General features: G+C 38.8%; 1 protein-coding gene across 3 annotated transcripts in view; it reads right to left on the reverse strand.

Moving 5' to 3' along the window:
* Positions 1-22,972, reverse strand: part of LOC148187749 (uncharacterized) — a 425,509-nt gene that overhangs the window by 32,427 nt on the left and 370,110 nt on the right. For all 3 annotated transcript variants that reach the window (XM_088086772.1, XM_088086769.1, XM_088086770.1), the window contains one exon: positions 6,300-6,343. The gene's annotated coding sequence lies outside the window, so the exon portion shown is untranslated. The remainder of the gene's footprint in view (positions 1-6,299; positions 6,344-22,972) is intronic.

Raw genomic sequence — 22,972 nt, forward strand, 5'->3', positions numbered from 1 at the left:
CCACTTACAGAGAACCAACAAACCCATTTTTTAAATCAAATTCAAAGCACTTAAATTCAAAGATCTGGTTGATTTAAAAATGGTTCAAATCATGTATATAGTTAAAAATCATCTATGACCTAAAAACATTTTTGTTGTTTCAAATGAAAGAAAGTTTACAGTATCTGAGAGGAATTTGTTTGTTAACGAAACAGTTATAGGAGGACAAATGCAAAATATCTTTGTATTACAGTCAAAGGGGTTAATAATTTATGAAACAGCTGTAGTTTGGAATGGAAAACATGTAGAACATTTAACATTTTTTTGTTTTTAAAAACAATATATTGAAAGGATATTAGCTGGAAGAACACAGAGGGGAATCGGCAGTAAGATATGATACATGACAGATAGGTCACTTTTGATAGTGTGACTTTGTTTTCTGATTTTTCTTTGTTCTGTGATGTCTGTGTGTGTGTGTGTGTGTGTGTGTGTGTGTGTGTGTGTGTGTGTGTGTGTGTGTGTATTTTATTCAAATCGATCTGTTTTTGTCTTAATTCTTGCTTGATTAGACCAAGGAGTGCATGGTGATTATTGGGGCAGAAATTCAGAATATTTAAATAGAAACTGAAATTAACTTTTGCCTTGAAAAAAACTGAAAAAAAGTGAGTTGCATTTGATAAGTATTCCATTCCTCCTACTCCTTTTTTTGACATGAAATACGTTTGTTTACTGAATATGTCCGTCCAGCATTCTAGTGTTGATTTTCTTGCTATTATTTTATTATGTTGAAATAAAAATCTAACTAAATAATAGTTGAATTCTAATGAATCCTAAAATCATGAATTATAAATAATTCATTTTTTCTCACCGTGTGACCACTTGCTAGGCCTACTTTTAAAACAAAGCATATTTCTAATAATCCATGATTAAAATAAACAAATGAATGTACTTCCATTATCTTTGCCATTATCAGTAACCTAATAGAACACCTACTTTATAAAATTGTGACTGTTAATACTGTGACTGTTTAGTTTACTGTTAGCCATCACAATGTTAGGCATAAATGTTCTTCTTGGGTTTAAAAATTATATGTGCATAATGTTACTGAGTGCACTGGGACTTGTGTTACTCATTTAAATTTGGGAATGTTATCATTTTCCAGAGGATTACAACATAAGTAGAGCTCCTCAGCCAGAGTGCCATCTAACTTCGCCTTTAATGTTAGCATCTGATGTGCCATTTACATTATGCTCATGTTTGAGAACATGAGACTAGTTTATGAGATAATGGTTTAGAAATTTAGCTTAATGAAATACAGTAAACGTGTATTACCAACACACAGCAATAGCTTTAAAAATTAAGTTTGCAGTTTTGAAAACCTCAAAGATCATAACTGCAAAGTAGTGATCTATTAAAATGTTACACATAAAAGGTAATTTATGAAGACTAGGATGATGTTCTGTTTAACAACGCCATGATGACAAAATGATGTGTAAGTAAATGCTAGACAGGTGGCAGCATTTGTAATAATTTACTTACAATGTAAATTAAATGTTCATTAGTTCTAGCTCCATTTTAGAATCAGAGAATTAAGGGAGAAGAAGGCGCTGCTTTTCCATTTGAGCCAGTAGGATGACATTACTTACAAGGTAAGTTTTTCCCAGGATCCTCATGCTGAAATTGACTATAGATCCACATTTTAAAGCTGATATTCTAAAAAATGTTCTTCCCATGCCGCCTGGACCACTAAGGGGGTTTGCATCGTTTTCTCAATTTTCACCCCTGATAAGTCTGCATTGCTGCATTATGGATCTAGGTGCATGTGAATGAGCCTCCTTTGAACTGCCACAGCCATCCATGAATGGCTGTCGAAACGCGCCTTAAACTCTGTTGGCATATTGATACTTGTGCCCACTCCACCACTCATAAGACCTGTCAAACGGCAAGAAAGAATTGCAACTTCACCGACGGTATCATATCAGTATGGCTCTCCAGCAGCCCCAGAACAGCTGTCATTACACTCTGCTGTGGCTCTTTACCACTAATTCATCACATGTGCCTGTAAACCATCAACGGGGTATTATCTCAATCACCATTATTAAACGTCAGAACGGATGATCTATGATTACCTTCTAGCGCTCATATTAAAATACACTATAAAGTGCTTCACAATTTGAGATAAAATTAAACAGTCAAATACTTCAAGAGATGGTGTCTAAAATGTAAATAAAAAGTACTCAAAAATAATTCAAAAATATATTTATAAATATGCCTTGGATTGACATATTACTGAATGTTGTGTGCCCTACCAAAATAATAAAAAAACAAGTGAAATTAGCATATAACATTTAAACAATGTATACTGAGGTTGCATCTATTACCATGTATTTAATCTCCTCTTTATCATATCAGCAGCGTATATCATATTTGCAAGGTACGCACATTCTTACTGCACATTATCCTTTTTTAAATACCAGTTTATGGAACGGGGTGACATATTCATGTTTTTGTGCATATGTATTGTTTATCTGTCCTGTTACTGCATGCTCTGTATGTCATTTGTCCATTGCAAGGGTCTTACAGTGTACATCTATGTATGTGAAAACATGGATGCTGCAGACACATCTTCCCTCAAGCAGCACAGAAGATCTACACAATCAGCACAGTTTGAAAATGGGCACCCAAGATTAGTTTCACCAACTCAGTATCTGATCAAATGTCTCTCCTTCTGTATCTGACATATGACATTGAGTATCGGCCACAAAAAGTGTTTTTGCATAAAATTATGATGTCACAGTGAAGTGAACCTATGAACTTTTGCATATATAAAATGATCACTTCCTCATTTTATTCCATTAGACATCTGTGTGAAATTTTGTCCTATGAATTTTTGAGTTACAGCCAAAAACATGCTGCAAGGTAAAAGTAACTTTGACCTTTGACCACCACATGCTAATCAATTTATTTTTGAGTCCAAATGGACATTTGGGCCAAAATTGAGGAAACTCCCTCAAGGTCTTCTTGAAATTTTGCACAATAACGAGATAGATACAAGGTCACACTAACTTTGACTTTTGACCACCAAAATCTATTCAGTGTTCAGTTCATTGTTGAGTCCTATTGTGCATTTACGCCAAATTCAAAGAAATTTCCTCAAGGTGTTCTTAAGATGTCACATTAACAAGAATGAGAAAAACAATGTCATAGTGACCTTGACCTTTGACTGCTGACCATCAAAGTCTAATTCGTACATCACTAAGTCCAAGAGGACATGTGTATTTGGAAACAAACGAGAAAAAAAAACTGCCTAAGGCATTGGCAAGATATCATGTTAAAAAGAATAAGAAAGATGAAAGACGAGGTCATACTGACATTTGACCAATGACCACCAAAATCTAATAAGTACATCACTGAGTCCAAATTGGAGTCTGTGCCAAATTTTAGGAAACTTCTTCAAGGCCTACTTGAAATACTGCGTTCACAATAATGAGACTTATGCACAGTCATACTGACTGTGACCGCTGACCACCAAAATCCAATTGTTTCATCACTAAGTCCAATCGAACGTTTGTGCCAAATTCAAATAAATCCCCTCAAGGTGTCTGTAACATATCGTGTTCACAAGATTGAGAAAGACAAGGTCACACAGACCTTGACCTTAGATCAATAAAATCCAAAATTCAACCAGTACACCACAGAGTCCAAGTGAATGTTTGTGCTAAATTTGAAGAAGGTGGTTCAAGGTGTTCTGGAGATCACATCTACACATCACAGAAGAAGACGCGTAGAAATAGTTGACTCTGTCATGGGAATATTGATGTGGAAGGCGGTGAAGAGCTGGATACAGTCTCAGTTGTTAGCCATCATGACAAAAAGTAAGTTTTGGCACAAGCACAAAGTTCTTGACATGCAAAAGTTCAAATTTCGCATTAACATTAAGCCTAACTACTGCCTAAATGATAGCCATCAGCAGCTTCAATCTAAAAGTATGAATACTGGTGTGTGTGCCCATTATTGTCAAACTGTAATCAGCATTATAAAATTGCTGCATTACAATCCCTATAATCAGGACAAGATGTAATATACACAGCAACTCCAAGGGTTGAAAGCTCAGGGCAACAGTATACAAACAGCTTTTCCCTCAAATATAATCATACAATGTATGTGAATGAGTAATTTAATTTCACTGCAGCAATAATGCATATAATGTGTTTGTTTATGATGCGGTCTCTCGTCAGCCGTTCCCCTCTTTGATTAGTCACATTGTCACTGTTGTGCAGTCTCTCCCACTGACTGAGTAGATTAGGTTTGCCCTCTGGTCTGATGGAGCATTCATAAAACATCACACGAAAATAAAAAAAAAGAACGGGTCAGAAAGAAGTGAGCGGAGAAAGCATCAGAGCTGAGGGATTAAGATTCAGAGTGTTTGTCGGAGACCGAGAGCAGCGGTGGCATTGTTTACCTCCTGCTTTATGCTTGGGCTTATTGGCAGGGCTTCAGTCTTAACTAGGCATTGATTCTTACTTAGGACTGTGGAGTCTAGAGTAGGAGGGCTGTGAGAAAAAAAGTGGATTTAACATAGAGGCCTCCTGAAAAGACCAATGTGTGCTTTTACGGAGACATTGTGGGGTGAAGATGTTGAGCAAACGCATCTAATGCCCTTTTCTTTTGCTCCTGGTATGGACGTATTTGTCTGCACGTGTCTATCTATTTACCTGTCCGTAAAGCTCAGCCAAAGCTATTGTTATTGTCCTTTTTTATCTTCTCTCTCCACTTTCCAGCTTTGAAGGACATAATACTTAAGATTTCAGTCCTAGTTGATTTAGTCACATGTGTGGTTACTGGCAGTAACAACAAATCAGTTTTAAAATTGTTATAGAAATCAAATTACATTTGAAATTAAAGACGTTCAGCTAACTTTTCCCTACCTTGATTAATGTGTTTATGGTATAGTTCAGGGTTGTCAAACATACAGCCTACAGGCCAGAACTGGGCCGCAAAAGGGTCAATTCTGGCCACAGGATTTGCACACCTCATACTGATGCACTTTAAACAGCAAGTACTTCATGTAAAATGCCGCTTTAAAGGCTTTTCCAGGATCTAACTCCCTTAAAAAAACATTGAAAATGTTATGTGCTCATCTTTAAAGATATTGTCAATCAGCAGCTTGCGTACCAAATAATCTGCATCAGACTTCGATATATAAAGAGTACTAGAAGGACCCTACTGCTAAAACACTGCTAAAACTATCAATTTGTAAATGATTTGTAAGGCAGGGGATAACCTGACATGCTTCTTTAAAAGCTTCCACTTTGGTTTGGTGTGGTGATGTGTTACTGCACAGTAGTGGAATTAGTTTTAACATTAGTTTTACTGGTCCAGCTTATTTATATACATACTGCATGGGTGATACTTTAACTATCCTAATTTCTGTGTTCCTGCCAAAGTCAAGAAAAACAAAAACACATTTCTTAGGTTTATTATTATTATTATTATTATTATTATTATCTATTTTCTTTACAAAACAAAAATTGAAAGTCAGATCAGTCATTATTTTTATTCTATAAAAAAATTTGTATTTAATGGAAGGTTAAAAAAGACATGTACATTGTGTAAATGTACATGTAAATGTACATTTAGAGATTTTTCTCTTGAGAGTTTGTACACTTGGTGATGGAACCAATAGCGATGTGAAGAAAGGGCACATTGCTGGAGCACAGAAATCAAGGTGAGTTTCTATTAAATCTAGAATAAGTTTATATGTATTCATTCCTGTATACCTCACATTTTCTTTGGATGTACAAATTCTAAAAAAAAAAGAAAAAAAAAGTAGATTGAATATTTTGTGTATCTTTGATGCTATCATTAAAATGGCCATCAGTAAGCTAAAATATCATCACCTTTAAAAAAAAAGTGAGAGAATATCGTTCTCAAAAAAGTCATTTCCATCAGTTTGTTCATTGTGATGGAAAAAAAAATACGGTTATGGAAATGGCAGCTTAAGTATTATACAAAAATACTGTATGATTAAAATTCTCTAAATATGTGTAAGATATCCCAAAACTTTCCACATCCAAATGGGCGATAGTTGAAGAATGACCTATACACACACACACACACACACACACACACACACACACACACACACACACACACACACACACACGCGTGCGCACACACAATTCTACTACAGTCAATATGTATTACTGACGACAGAAATCGTTTAAAAAGTTAGGTTTGCTGCTGCAAAAACCTCAAAGATTCTAGGTGCAAAGGTTGTTATCTATTAAAATGTTCCATATTTATAAAAGGTGACTTACACAGACTTGGAGGATGTCCCCATACAGCGCTGTCGGTTGTTGATCTGTTAAAGACAAAAAAAAAAAGAGGTACATTAACATAAACATCTTTTTTAGCCTTAAAATGTAGAAATTATACTATCAATGTCTCTTTTTCTCTGTGTGGTTGTGCGGGGATGAAAGCGGGTGGAGAGAGGAGCAGGAGAAAGGAAAGAGAGGGAAGATATTAATTAAGCAGGGATTGTGCATTGACTCTGCCTTTTGTGCATAAGACAGAAGGTTAAGCAAATGCCAGGGCAGCGGTGTCACTTCAAACAATGACTATTAGCTTTGGAATCAGCCTTATGTCTGCCGAGGAAACACAGTCCATTCAGACTCCTGATTGCCACCCGGCCGCGTGTGTATGTGTGTGTGTGTGTGTGTGTGTGTGTGTGTGTGTGTGTGTGTGTGTGTGTGTGTGTGTGTGTGTGTGTGTGTGTGTGTGTGTGTGGTGGAGGTAGCGGGGCGTGGTGGTGGTGGTGAGGGGTGTGTGTGTGTGTGTGTGTGTGGGGGGGAGGGGGTCATTCCATTTCAATCTGTGGTTAAATTAGCCGAAGGCGGCAGAGGTTGAAAACACACAATTATTGGTGCGAGTCGGGCCGATGGGGACTGACGAGGCTGGGGCAACATTTAAAAAAAATAGATAGTGATAGATAGACGTTATTGGACGGGGTGATGGTGGACAGTGGGGGGTGGGGTGGGGTGGGTGCATGCAGGTTGGAGAGTTTGTGATCACAGCACTGCAAAGGTGCTGTCAGGGGTAAAACTTTAGAACACACATCTTTGTTTCTAATGCAACCTGAAAGAAAAAAAAACTCAAACACGCAAAACTGCAAATTGAAAGTTTAATTTAGATGCATTGAACTGCTCATACACTCAGATAAAAATGAGTAAAAAAATGTATCAAGCAGTGGTGTGGATGCACACAAAGTAGGGACGTACCAAGTTATTACTGAGACACTGGAATCGGCTTATATTCACCTGTGCCCCTCTCTCCCACTGATGGCAGCAGCTGATGTTTTTCTTTTGTGTCAAATAAATTTTGTGTCAGCAAAAAAACATGGCTCAGGACTGACACACTTTTGAAGCTTTTTTTAATGTTTTCATGCCCAAAAAATGTTATATTAAAGGTTCTTACTTCATAAAGTTGTGTGGTTGAATTTGTGCGCATTCATATAGTGTAATAGTGTAATAGCTGATGGATGACTTTAAAACAGTCCATTTATTTATTTATTTATTTATTTTAGTAATGACGATGAAGAGGAATGTGGACAGTGTGAAGCTCATACTCAGGAGTTTTGCTGCTGCAGCTTAACTGGGTCTGGTATGACTACCTTTGGGTCGCTAATGTTAGCTTACATTATGCTAACTATCTACATGTGCCAAATGTTAGACACTGCTGTGTAACTGGCATTAGCTCAAAAGTTCTTGTTGGATTGCATTAAAACATTTGAAACTCCCTATTCGATGATGGAATCAAGGGTGTTACATCCAGCAGTGTTTGCACCCTTCCACTATAAACATTCACACCTTCTTTATGCAGAGAATTACATGTGAGGAAAATAGTTTTAAATTTGTCTACACATACATGCATACACATACATCATGGACATCAACGTTGTTCACGTAGGATTACATTTTGGATTTTGCTACCTATGATGAGTACATTTTTGAATGTTGGCATGAATTCACTGACCGGAGTAGTTGACCCATCTCCCTGTTTAGTGTTTCACAATATTATCAAGTTCAAACATTTAATGCCCCCTCCCTCCACGGCCTGTCAAATGACTATATCTCCCAGGATACAGACACAATTTAAGGGTCACGGAGAAATACCAAGTAATGTTACAAAGTCCAAAAGAGTCCAAAATGTCCTTTTCTTGTTATTTACTGAATTATCAAATACGGTATAAAGGAATAAAAACAAGATATATTGGTAAGCATACTTTTCTCTTTACTATGTGACATAAATAAAGAAGATTGAAGCTCTCTAATATGGAAAATTCATTATGAAAAGCCCACTGGGTCAAAGTGAGATTCCTACACTGTTGTCAGTCACCTACAGCCCAACATGCTGTCTGCACACGTACCTCCACACAACCTATAGAGCAGCAGAAGCCGGCACTAAGTTAGAATAAATCGCCCCATCAACATGACAAAAAGAGGGCGGAAATAAACAAACCAGCAAAGCGGAGAGAGCCTAATGTTAGGGGCCTCTTTTGTATTGAGAGAAATTACAGGAGCGTTTGATTTGCGCCGAGGTGCCGTCCTGAACATATGGCGTTTTAATTCTTGCCGGTCTCATCTGGATAACTCGGGGCCCGGCAAATCTCGCACCACCATCAGGGAAATATGGGCACAAGCAGAATGCTTAACAGCAAAGGGCTCCAATTTCCCACCTTAATGGGCATTCTCATCCCATTTTCCCCCTCGCTTCTTCTCTCTCTGTTTTTTTCTTTCTTAAATCCAAGCCTTTGTTTGTTTTTCATTTTTTTCAGCCCTTTTTTTTGTCATTCTTTTCACTCCTTCAGTCCTCCCCGCTTCCCTTATTTGCATTGATTTCCCCACTTAGAGAAAGAGTGGACTCGGAGGGAAAATAGGCCTCCATCAAGACGGTCTCACACACATACACACACACACACACACAAATTTCCCCACTGTCCGCACACACATATACACACACACACACAAAGGCAACCATAAACCTCACACCCACGCACACACACCTGACACATAGCAGAAGACTAGCAGTGTGCAGAATATGTTTGCGGCTGTTCATTTTTTTAATCGTCTGATGCCTTTTGTGTGGGTTGACAGCTCGAGACGAGTGACTAATAAGTCCAGGCCTGGCGCTGTCCTGCTGGGCTGAGCAGTCCCTTTATATATACACACACACACACACACACACACAAAAAGAGAGCCCAGACCATGAGCTTGGCTTCCTATCCCATGCACACACACACACACACACACCCTTACAGTTTCTCACACAAAAACACACACACAGGCCCCTAATCATCCTGGTGTCTAGCACTCCGCTGGCGATCACCACTCCGCCACACTGCCATCATGGGCCAATTAAGTGGCCATATATCTGTCTAACAGTCTCCTCTGGCTGAATGGACAGTGGTGGAGTAGCAGTAGTAAGCCGGTACATGAGCCCACCCGCGGCTAGCAGTCAATTTGTAGCTTAAAGCCTAGTTGCCACAACACTCCAGCATTATTAGGACTAGTAGCACTATTGAGGATTCTTCTGTGTGTGTATGTGTGTGTGTATGTGTGTGTGTGTGTGTGTGTGTGTGTGTGCGTGTGTGTGAGTGCTTAGAAGGGAGGGTTGTCCATGTTTTTGTGTGTTTGTGTGTGTGTGCCCATGCACTTGTATGTATGTTTCTGTTTGTTTTTTGCCTTCATGCTAGTGTATGTATTCGAAATCATGCATGTTTCAGAACGACTATGAGTGCATGTGTGTTTATTGCTTTACTTGGCTATTTACTTTCCATGTGTATTTAACATTGCATGTGTGTGTGCACAGCGCCGCAAAAGTGTGTAATATATCCATGTGTGCGTTCACCAGTGTCCATTTGTGCTTCCTTGTCCTTGTTGTTCGCTTGTGCGCACATGCACAGGAACTAAACCTCATAAGTCATAAAACAAACATCCACCGGGCTCCTTTTGGGAATGACCCAGTTGTTAAATCGGGCTGCCCTGCTGTCACCTCACAGAGGGGGGAAGCAGCCACATTTTGGCCACAGCCACATCCAGTCTGTCCAACTTTGTCACAAAACTCAGAGCAAACGCATCTGGCACCGTGTCGGAGGGCTCGGTGGAGGATCAGTGTTGTGCAAATAATGGCTAATGGTGCGTTCATGTGTGCTTCAGATGTACTTTTCAAGTGGAAGACAAGCTCTTTGTTCTTGTACCTTTTGGTCAGAAATCTAAATAATCTGGTACAAAATATGAGATGCAGAAAGTAAAACAAGAAGAGAGAAGAATTATTATTTATGAGATATTAATTTCCTAGGCCAAAGGTATTTTATTATCATCCCAGTGTTGTAATATTTGGGATCGTTTCAAGACCAATTTTGGGCGCTTTTTGTATGGGACTCAACTGCATTTTATGCTCTTTTTTCCCCAGTTTCAGAAACAAAGACGACTCAGGATTGTATTTTAAGACTGGTCAAGACCACGACTGTAGAGATATAATTAAATTGGCTGTACAAAACATGAGTGGAGATGGTAAAATTGATTTCTAGTCGGTAGCTTTTATTTGTACACTGCTTTACATTTTTTGCCCCGTTATAGGTTTTTTTTTTTTTTGGGGGGGGGGGGGGGTATCTTTTGTTGATGTGAGGGTCTAAGAGCAGAGGGATGTCATACATACATACATGTCTTACACTATAAAGGCCTGTGAGGCAAACTGTGACTTGTGATAGTGGGCTTTATAAATAAAATTGACTTGACAAATCTTACTTAAAAAAAAGAATTGCCTTAAAAATATGAGTGAATATAACTATTACTCTTAATTTATGTTTACTTAACATTTAATTGTTATATTTACTCAAAATGTAGCTGTATTTACCTAATTTTGTGGTATTTTGTTTTTACAACTTAAAAATGATAAGTGGAATTATACTGTTCCTTCCTAGTGATAGCAACTTCAGTAAATCAAGTGAGTCTGACTTAACTTGATCATCACAGAGGATTTTACTTAGATGTGTCTCCCAATGAGAAGGTCACATGTAACAATACAATGCAAACAGAATACATTACTGACAAATAATCCATGACTGTGCACAGCTGGAGTATTCATAAATTCAACAAACTGACTGCTTGCTCAGTTCAGTCCAAAAAGTCCTCCAAACTAAACAGCAAAGTATGGTGTTTGCACGTCTTCTAAAATTACCTACATGCATATAAGCATTTTCTGCAGGATAACTTTGTCTTGCACTGTCTTCCAAATGCATTTCAAAATATGAATAGTAGTATTTTCTGATCCACAACCTTATAGTTTAGTTAGGTTTAGAAACAAAAATGACTTTTTAGGGGTTTAAGAGAGACTGCAGTCATGGTTAAAAGAAACCAATGCTGACTGTTGGAAACAGGGAGAAGGTCAAAGTTTTGTAGCCCTAAAGCTAGAGCTCTAGTCACCCAAAGACAATCTTGGTCAACGAAAATTCTACCCACTTTTCGACCAATTGGTTGGTTGTGTTTGTGTAACAGCTCAGACTGAATAATTAAAGAAACTCACCAAGAGCTCCACATCTTTCAGGTTTTTTTTTTAGATCGCAATTAAAACCGTTGATCAAAACCGTTGTGAGATTGTCAGTGCCTTGCACTAACAATTACTGGTTATATCTTCAAACGCTTGACCATTCAGGAAACATATGTGGCTACAAACTGAAATTAAAAATGGCTGACTTCCTGTTCTGGGTCAAAGTGCGTGTTAAACTAAAGGAAAAAATAAAAAGTCTGGCAAGGGGCACTAAGTCACCAAATGTGGAGGCAGAACAGCCAATTGTTATCATTGTTTTGCTAAATAAATTACAAAAATGTTGATGATTTGCTGTTTCTGGGTTAATCTCTTCAGCAACAAATTGTTTCAGGACATTATTTCCAATGACTTTTTACAAATTCTGCATTTCAAAATGAGACCTCTGTTGCGGTACAACCTTTTCTGAAGCCAAATTAATTTTGCCAAGAATGGTGATGGCATGACCCGATGTACTCACACTGCCAATCTAACTCGTACCGTCTAAACCTAACCAACACAGTCAACAAAGGCACTGAGTATTAACCAATCAGTGGGAGAGTGAGGCTGGTCATGCCTTTGCTGTCCTAAAAAAAGAAAACTTGCTTCCTGAACAATGGGGGAAAAAAGTAATCTCAAATAAAAAGAGACATCAAAATAGAGAGTACAGCAAAGGCCATGAGATGATATAAAGAGGAAGGGGAAAACAAAGATAATCTCCTTAAGAAAGAGCAATAATGTTTGGAGAAAAAGGAGACACGAAAAGAGAGAGGCCTCTGAAAACAGCTGAAACAGAGGAAGAGAAACAAAATAACACACCGAAGAGTAAGAAATGAGGTAAAGCCGGCAGTGCTCTAGAAGTGATTATTCTAATTTAGCAGCTGATATAAATCTAAATGAAGTCACGTCAGGAGTCGGCAGACGGACACAACACAGCCACCCTGGGACTCCCCATCCGATTCTCCTTCTTTCTCTTCTTTCAATCAAACCCTCTCCGTACCTCATCTCAGAGACACTGTTTGAGGCTTCTGAGTGGGTAACCTCAGCAACACCACACGCAGTGGGGACCAACAGAGGTATTACTGCGTTTAGTATTGCTTTTTGGGTTGGGCAAGTGAGTGGGATGGGGTGATGGGAGAACAGGAAGGAAGGAAGGAGGAGGTGCAGGAGGTTAGCGAGCCTATCTGGGCTCGCTGACAAACACCGTCGGACTCATATTCCCATCTGGGCCCCAACAGATCGGGACGCAACGCAGCAGGTTGCCTCGGTCCCAGTGCCCACAGATGACTAAATACAGCATAAACACAGTGTGTATGCTGTGTGTGTCTGTAAATCTCCCATATTCATTAAGTTATAGAGTCAAACATAAATCTAAATGTAGACGCCTCACACTTAATTTGGAGTTAAATTACAGTTGCATATATTAACTAGGAAAACAATGGTAAACAACTAAAGCAGCACTTATGTCATTGCCTACAATTATTCACCTAAAATGAAATACTTGCAATGTAAATTATGTTTTTATATTCTGATTTCCACATAGTTTTTATATTTAAAACAGATGTAAGGTAATAAATATAATGACTAAAAGTTTAACAGTTTCACAGATGATAATTCCACTAGGCATATGTCTGTTATCCTTTATTCGTTATTTTACTTCTCCCTCTTGTGTCATAGATCTATCAAGAGAACTGGAGCCGGGTTCCCATTCATTTCAGTTAAAGTTGCTTATTGGTACATAAAGACAAAAATGTTTGACTTTCCAGGTGTAAAATTAACTGGATCTTCAGAAATGTTGGGCCCATAGAGCAAGCACAATTTGCAAACTCAGCTGACTATTTAACCGTGTGGGTCTTCTAGACTTTCTAAACATTTTTTTAAACCAAATGATCAAAACACAATGACGAGTAAAAGAAACGTATTGGCTGATTTACAGACGTCCTTTCACAATGTTATTCTATGGGAAAAACCTTTCTGGGCCCAATGTCATAACATGACAGACCTGGAAATTGTGGTTTCAGGTATTGCCACCATGTCATATTGGCTTCAAAGTCCAGCACGCTTCCTGGGGGCCTGATTTAGTATATCAACTTTCAATTTGTATTGCTATGTTTGACCAGTTTTACAACCTTGTGCTGCTGCTTTCCTATTTGATTATTATTATGTCAAAGTGATGCTTCAGCACTGCATTAGTCAGTTAATCACAATCCTCCCAATTACATAGATACAAATTATTGGCTCAAGATTACATGTGTTAAATACAAGTTTGTAGGTATAAGTACAAACAGTCCATGAGAACAGCCAACTATGACACAAATAAAAACTACAGGACTTGTCCAAATGACCAATAAAATTGAATGGGGACACCAGGCAACCAGTTCCACTTTCATTTGCGTAGGTTTTGGGCATTAAATTATTGTTTCACACCCAGGGCACCTGCCATTACAGTTGTGGGGCTCTCCGCAACCTCTGGAAGCAAGCACATTTAGAACTATTCTATCAGCCACATACCTTAAGTGGAGTAATGCTAAATAACAGCAGCAACCAAAGATTGTTTATGTTGTGCATTAATCCAATCCACTAAAACAACACTTTTTTCTTCACCCCTAATAACCTTTCACCTCTAGCTTTAGTGTGCAGCTATATATTGTGTGTATGTGAGTTCATGACCGCAATGGTGTGGAACCCCAGCCGACAAGCTGGTGCAAGGTTGCAGTTTCTTGCACTAAGTCATTCATCACTGGGAGAGCTCCAGATAACTCCAGCCTTCACTGGTGGGTCAGCAGATGACCGTCTGCTGACCTGGCTGCCAAAACATTTAACCATCACCTCCCACAGCACTGGACCAGCTCATTTGTGTGTGATGGTGGAGGAGCTTTGATCTCAATCAAGGTGTAACCAAGGCGAAAGTGACCTCCGATCCACCTTTTATCCCCTGAAACCAGGCAATCTCTACTGTTGGCAGCCCAGCTGACCTGTAAGCCAAAAGACCTTCCCTAACGACTCTGATACACTCTTCTTCTACTTCCTGGGAGGGTACAGATGCATCCATGAAGTTGTCATGAGCAACAAACCATCACAATGGCACACCTAACACACCCTTGCATCTGCATTCCTACAATGCCACGTTGGACGAGATCACCCCAAAGGAATCTTGAGAAAACCTTGCCTTATTTTCAACTTTAAGCCTCAACGCACAACCACCTATGCCTTCCATGCCCCCACCACCATCCCCACCTCCCCCTACCCCTGAAGTCCCCTGTCTCCATCTGAAGAGGAGGAGCAGCAGGGGGGGTGCGGAGGAGAATAGAGGGAAAGAGATTGATGAAGAACCCTTTTGATACACCGCTGCAGGCAAAGGAAGAGAAAATTGATTGAACCTTGATGAGAATTATATCAAGGGCTGCGCAAGGGCTGCGTTCATTTGCAGCGATGGACTTGCTGCCTGCATGGGGGAGTAAGGACTCCTGTACATATGTATGATCTGTGCTTGACTGTGATTCAGAGTTAAAGGGAAGCACAGGGGAAAAGCTGATTTCCATGATTTTCTCTTTTAACCTTCTTTTGACATGCCCTCTGATAATACCAGTTTAGACCGCGTAGATATGAATAAGTAAAGAGTACATACTTTTAAAAATGAACTTAAATATCTCTCACTATGTTTCTATATCTATCCATACTGAGGCTGAAATTGTAGTTTGCAGTAATCTGAGGACATTGGATTTCCATAGCAATGCAGTCAAGCTGCCGGAAGAAAATCTGGTCAGCTATGTTTCTGCAAACCACAAATATGTTACATTGATATATTTAATACGCATGATATCAAAGTTTCTAAAGCTACCTAGTATATAAGCTGAATCTGGAGGGGAAGGTGGATGTTGTAGCATTCAGGCAAGACCAAGCTGTAAACTACTGCAAACAACAAAACTTGTGAGTCACTGAATGTGGGTGTTTTGTAACCACTGCTGTTTTCCAATGGGGATAGTGCCATAAACAGCTGCTATTTTTTTTTACAAATATATCACTGCTTTTCCAGCAGGAATTGTGTCCCCAAAAGTAAGTATTTTAAGCCAAAACATGATCTTTTCCAAGCCATAACCAAGTCTTTTTTGTACCTAACTAAGCACAGATTAACCACGGCATAGTTAAGATGTTAAGTTTCAATTTGAACTCTACATAATGACGTAAACATGTTACATATCTGTGGTTTGCAGACACTTTCTTCTTCTTGCAAAGACACATCTTGCAAAGACAGATTGACAAAGTTCTGGAATTACTAAATTACTATTATACAACAAGTAGTTCTGAACAAGCAATCTGATTGGTCAACAAGAAATTTAGAATGTGCTCAAATCTGCATGACGGTACACGTTCCTCATCACTGTAAATATTACTTTGCCAGTTCTTAAGCACTGCACTTGCAAAAATTCCAATCATCAATTACATGCACAGTCTATGACTGCATGACGGGGAGCATTTCAGGATGGTACCATAATGTACTGATAGCACAATGTCAATAATAACTTGGATGTTTTAGTGAATTACAGCTCATATTATAAAAATTACCAGCCCTTTCAATGTAGTGTCAGGAGGGAACACACACAGTGTCAAGATTAACTGTTGGCTAATGGTCATTAACAGGTTTAACAACATAGTTGGGCCGTTTCAGCGTCGGCAAAAGGTTTTTGACAATTCAACAACAAACTTACACCAACAGTGTGTTTAAAAGCTCAGTGTAGTATGTTTTGCACTGCAGCTGCTGTTTTAGCTGATGCTAACAGGGCAGACTATCCAGAAGGAGAGGGGCTCCTTTGACAGCAGCAACAGAAAGTTTGCTGATCCCAAAGGGTGGCGGGACAGTTCGAGATCAGACCTCTGGTGCAGAAAAGATTGTATTCAGGTATTTGACAGGAGACATTTCCAAAGTTTTGGCAAAGCAGGTCTGACTGTCAGATTACAGATCAGCATTGGGCATAAGAGTCCTGCAAGACAGATTCTGGGCTTTTTCCGAGGTGTGCTCACAAGTTGTTTAATTCGTTGTAGATCCTTACGACAATTCACAAAGGAAAAAAGAGCAGGAATACCTGAATGTACAATTCAAATCTTTGTCAGAATGGGCTATTTTCAGTGAGAAAGTTAGTTTCGAGATTGCTGTTTCCCGTAGTGAAGGGATTTTGAAAACCATAATATGCATATGGCAGAAGGGAAGGAGAATGTCAGCCAAAATGCACAACCAATTCCAGGTTTATAGCCACAGCCTACATGCAATGACACAGTAACTGCCAACCGTTGGTGATGTAAAAACACCAACAACAAAGAAGAGACGCAAGACTAAGGGTATGTTCAGTCTGATAGCAGCTATGGCCATCACGTCCTTTGTTTCCAATGCTCATCTGTTTCTCTGAGGTTGACCTTTTGGATAAGTGGATAGCACTGACCTGTGGACTATGGTATAGATCGTAATTGGACCAAGGAAGCTTACAGCTACAGTCTCGGAGTTGGACTCTGCTGCCATCTATTCAGGACATAGGTGTTACCAGGCAGCAGAGGCAAGAGTATTCACTAAATTTTCACATGTAAAATATTACATATTTTGCAATTAAAAGACAAAAGACTGATACAATTTTAATTTTGTTTTGTTTTGTATATGGAGTTAAATGCCACATAATTTCAATCCATATATCACACCTAGGGTTTGTTGCTCTTGATTAGGGTGTATATTTAGACAACACATCCTGTAAACATGACAAAAACACAACGAATAATGAGCACTGGTGTCATGTTACTTTCTGTAATATGTTTGCGTGTAGTAGTGATGTCGTACATGGAGCAGAACTTGATATAGAGCTATCCATTTACACTAAAAATCCAACATGATTTCACAGCCCTCAAACAAAGAGTAATTAATTTTACACTGGTTTCACAGCATGTGTTTGATGTGAAGTATGGCAGGTTGACAGACTCAAGACCATTCCGTCAGACCGCTGGTGCGGTCAGATATGTTTGTGTGTGTGTGTGTGTGTGTGTGTGTGTGTGTGTGTATTTGTGCATGCCTGTGTGTGCACGAGAGACAGGGCTGGGTATACAGGATGCCATCTGGTAGTGGCGCATCACACCCAGTGCTACCCGTCCCTGTGTGTCGGATCAGAACCGCCGGTTCACGGATCCAGATCACTGCACACACCAAACATCACCAAAAATAAACACACGTACACATCACATACACCAGCAATACACAGATGCTTTGAGAGAACACGCTAATTGCAGTCTGTGGTTGTCAATCAAACTTTTTTTTCTCTCCCCGTTCGTCTCATCATTATCTTTTTTCTACATGCCGTCTATTCTCCCTCAACCTGCCCCATGGAGACCCCCCTGGGGACAGCTGAGATCAATCTGAAGATGCTCAGAGATATTCATTAAGACTGCACAAGACACTGAAGCTGTGCGACAACATCACCAGCGTAGCCTTTGCACAATGAGGAATGGTCAAAATGATTATTTAATGCACTGTGATTGGTGTTTCTGTATGAGAGCCAGTCTAGATCGATTTAAAGATGCTTCCAAATATAAACTGAGGCTGCAGATGTTGATGCTTTTTGCAAGCTGTGGATACATACTGCAGGAAACAGGTTTTACAAATGATGAACGTCGACTTTTAGCTAAAAATCTGAAAATAATTGAAAAGTAGCTGTTCTTGCCTTATTTTTGCCAATACCAATAATTAAAGTAGCTTATAATTCTTTATTTCATATTTAATAAAGAATCTAAGAAAAATCAAACACACACAAACACAAATTTCTTTTTTTGTACTCTTAAGTTTCATTTCCATGCTCAAGCTAAAAATAGGAAAACAAACAAAACAAAAGGCAATTAACCATATTTTTAATTTGATATATTATATGTCCAATTTGTGTCACCTGAAAGTTACTGACTTTTCCATGTCTTGCATTTGACAAATTTGCAGAAAAAGCACTTGGTTGATGATGGTATACTTGATTATATAGAATGAATGTGAGCTTGAACATCAAAACAAATGTTTGTTTGTTTTTTCAACAAGGTATTTGCAAAATGAAGAAAAGAAGAATGAAGCTCAATATGCAGCACACATATGCATGTTAGCTACTGGGACAGGGATAGGAACATTTCAGAATTTGACTGAAAACCCTTCATTTTTCTAAGATTTCTTCAACATCAAAATGTGATGGTTTTAAAACCATCCAGTAGTACACAGCTAAAAAACTGGTTTGGCAAATGTTATTTTCCAAAATGCATATGGGGCTCTCTTTGCTGCTGTGACTTTTAACATGAACATTTTCCATAAGAAAAAAATAAAAACAAACAAACAAGAATACATTCATTAAATTAAATTCAATAGAGGCATCACCCAAGTGTATTTGCTGCAAAGACAAAGAATTCAGTAACTTCCTAGTCACACAAATTGGACACAATTAATATCTTCAAATTCATGTGTTAATTGTCCTACCAAAACCCTGTTTGTCTGACTGGGCAGCATGAAAAGTTGCAGATGTTCTGCTAGAAACACCCTGGAAACAACTGGTTATGTTGTTTTGTGGTTTTGAACATCAGTCTGCAGCTTGGCAATTTTCTTCCAAAAGTTACACGCTGTCCTTCATTCCCTCCACCTCCAGATGACAATCTCAGCTCATAAACAGTCATGAGAACTACTTCACTTTAAAGACATTGATACAACTTGTAGGAAATGCACAAATGTGACATGTCGGGAGTCACGTGGGGATACCTGGGAAATGGCAGCGCTCTAGATCCGCTCCCGGTCCCTGACCATAATTAAAGGCAATTAAACCATGACAACTCTCCGCAACTAATTCTAACTACGCTAGGTAAGTTGTGGCTTTATCTACTTACGCAGAAGTTCTGGATTTTGAGATGAATCAACCCAAACGGCGTGCAGACTCGCTGAAAAACTACTGTCCCCGTGGATGCTAGCTCTGCTAGCCCCGGAACTAACCCAAAAATAGCATGGAAGATCTTTTCTCGAGATCACAAGCTCGGGAAACTTTAAATCAAGTGGCGACTGATGTGACCGTAATACGGGCAGACACCACCGAACTCAAGAACTCGGTATGTGCGCTCCAAACAAGAATGGATGAAGCTGAAACCCGCATTTCCAATGTGGAGGATAGCGCAGCTAACATGGCCAATGATAACATGCGGCTAACAGAGCGAGTGGATAAACTTTGGCAGAGAATTGAGAACTATGAGAACCAAAGCAGACGAAATAATGTCAGGCTGGTTGGACTGAAGGAAGGCAAGGAGGCTGGAAGTAATATGAATGATTATGTCAGGAAGATACTACGAGATGGTTTTAAACTGGATGGAGAAGAATTTGAAATCGAAAGGAGCCATAGAAACGGAGGACCACGGCCGGATGATAATGCAGCCCCCACGATCATACTGGTGAAGTTTTACGTATAATGCCCGAGAGAAAGCTCTGCTGCTGCTAAGAAAATAAAAGGGCTGAAATGGGAGGATGCACCATCTCGATGTTTGAGGATTTGACCAAGGAGCGCTCTGACCGGGCGGAGGCTGTTCTCTCCCATCATGAAGATCCTGTGGCAGCACCGGGTTAAACACACGCCGCACACCCAGCAACCTTGAGATTTACGTGGAAGGGAAGAGATGGAGTTTCACTGACCGGAGAAAGCTGAATGCTTTATATCGGGATAACATTACTACCGTGGGAACAAGAGGACTAAGTGACATACGCAGCACGGAGAGTTGAACTTTATTCTGAAGGAGGCGCCGGGACGGGGACCAGCTGGGAGCTGTCATGACCAGGGGCGAGGAGGAGAATGACGGTGCCACCCAGAGGATCAACACGACCGAATCAGCAGAGAAGATGCTTGTTACACTGTCAGGTTCTGTTTTGAGACAGTGTTTTTGAGTTGAAAACGTTTTTCTTTTGTTTACTGTTTTTGCTGATGTGGCAGGACTTGGATTATGGTTAAGTCTAAATGTTTGTTATTGCAAAGGCAAGGCATGGATCTATTACACTGAAATTTGAATAGTATGGTTTTACTTTTTGAAGAGAGGAAAATATTGTTTTTATAAACTTTATGGGTAGTCAGTATATCAACATTGTTTCATGGAACATTAATGGTTGCAGCACTCCTACCAAAAGGAAAAAGATACTTACATATCTAAAATCGAAAAACACAGATATTGCTCTTATACAAGAAACTCATTTTAAAAAAGGAGAAGAAGCTCTGAAAATGAAACGTGATTGGGTGGGGAAAGTATTTCACAATTCTGTATCTAGTAAAAGCTGCGGAGTTGCCATTTGGTAAACAAAAGCTTAATTTCATATTTTCAAAAGAATTTAAGGACTCTGATGGACGTATCCTGTGTGTAGAAGCTAAAATTAATGGAGTAATGGTTATATTATGTAATATTTACGCTCCCAATAAGGAGAGCCCAAATTTTATTTCTAAAGTCTCTAAGATGTTGGGAGGCATGGATGGTCCACTTATATTAGGGGGAGATTTTAATCAAGTAATAGATGACCATTTAGATCGCAGTAAAATTAGACCTTCCTATACTTCGAAAGAAAGAAATGCCATACACAGTCTACAGGAAGATCTGAGTTTAATTGATATCTGGAGGCTTGTTAACCCGCTGGAGAGGGAGTATTCTTTACTCTCATTCCCACAAAACTTATTCATTTAATAGATTTTTTTCTAATTTCACACTCTCTCATAGATAAGGTTATAGACTGTAATATAGGAGTTATAGCAATAACGGATCATGCTCTGGTGGAGCTACATTTAGATCTAAATGTTGATAAAATCAAAGTTGGAAGATGGAGAATGAACACAAGTTTATTACAGGATGAAGAATTTGCTAAAAAACTTGGGGAAGATATCTGTAAATTTCTAGAGTTAAATATTGGTTCAACAGCGAGACTAGCTACAGTATGGGATGCTCTCAAAGCATTCGTGAAGAGGAAAATTTATTTCAGAGTTCCTTCAAGAAAAGGAAAGTCGTAATAAGTTACAATCATTAGAAAAGGAAATAATTGATTTAGAAAAACTGTTAGCGGAACGGTTCGAAGAGGAAAAATTTCATAAAATCTGTCAATTGAAATATGATTTACATGAAATTTATAATAAAAAAACAGAATACGCATTGTTTAGGCTTAAAACTAATTTTTATGAAAACGGAGAGAAGACTGGTCATTATTAGCTAGACAAAGTTAAAGCCACAGGACGCAAATAACACAATTATGACAATTAGAGAAAATAATGAACTAATCACATCCACAACTGGTACTAATAAGATCTTTAAGAGTTTTTATAAGGAATTATATACATCTTCAAATATAACAAAGGAGGATGATTTGGCCACTTTTTTTGAAAACATCACGCTGCCACAGGTTCCTCAGATGGAAAGAGATCATTTAGAAACCCCCATATCAAACACAGAGGTAAAACTGCTATTATGGCTATGAAATCTGGGAAGTCACCAGGTGTGGATGGCTTCCCAGCTGAATTTTATAAGAAATATCTGGATGTGCTATGCCCATTTCTTACAAAGGTTCTGCAGGAAGCATTTGAGTGTGGATCATTACCCGACAGCTTTAATGAAGCTATTATAACCCTACTACCAAAAAAAAAGATAAAGATTTAACAGACCCTGCAAAATTATAGACCTATAAGCTTAATTAATGTTGATTGCAAAATATTATCAAAAGTATTAGCTCTGAGATTAGACAAAGTTTTACCAAAAATAATACATAAGGATCAAGTAGGTTTACATAAAAAATAGAACATCAACTGATAACATGAGAAGACTCTTGCACCTACTTTGGTTGAATAAATCTAACCTGCAACCTGTTGTTGCCTTATCCCTTGATGCCCAGAAAGCTTTTGATCGGGTGGAGTGGGCCTTTCTTTTTGAAACACTATCAAGATTTGGGTTTGGCTTTAATTTCTGCCGATGGGTGCGGATCCTATATTCAAATCCGAAAGCTGCTGTTTTTACAAATGGCATGATATCTCAGTTCTTTAAAATATCTAGATCAACACGCCAGGGTGTAGTCTTAGTCCATTATTGTTTACAATATTTCTCGAACCTTTAGCTGTAATGATAAGAGAGGAACCAAGAATTCGAGGAGTTACTGCGGGGGGCAGGGAACACAAACTTTTTCTCTACGGATGATATTCTGGCACTGTGTCGGGATCCAGCTAGTTCTGTCGCACAATTACTAGAAACTATTAAACATATTCTAAAATTTCAGGGTACTGTATTAATTGGCATAAGTCAGAGGCCATGCCAGTTTCCCCTGGTATGCTCCTCTACCCTACTTAATTCATTTAATTTCAAATGGCTCAAAAAGACATGGAGTACTTAGGAATAAAACTAAATTCAG

Source organism: Plectropomus leopardus, chromosome 13, assembly GCF_026936395.1.
Source record: "Plectropomus leopardus strain MGB_pleo_1.0 chromosome 13, ASM2693639v1, whole genome shotgun sequence".
Lineage (NCBI taxonomy): Eukaryota > Metazoa > Chordata > Actinopteri > Perciformes > Serranidae > Plectropomus > Plectropomus leopardus.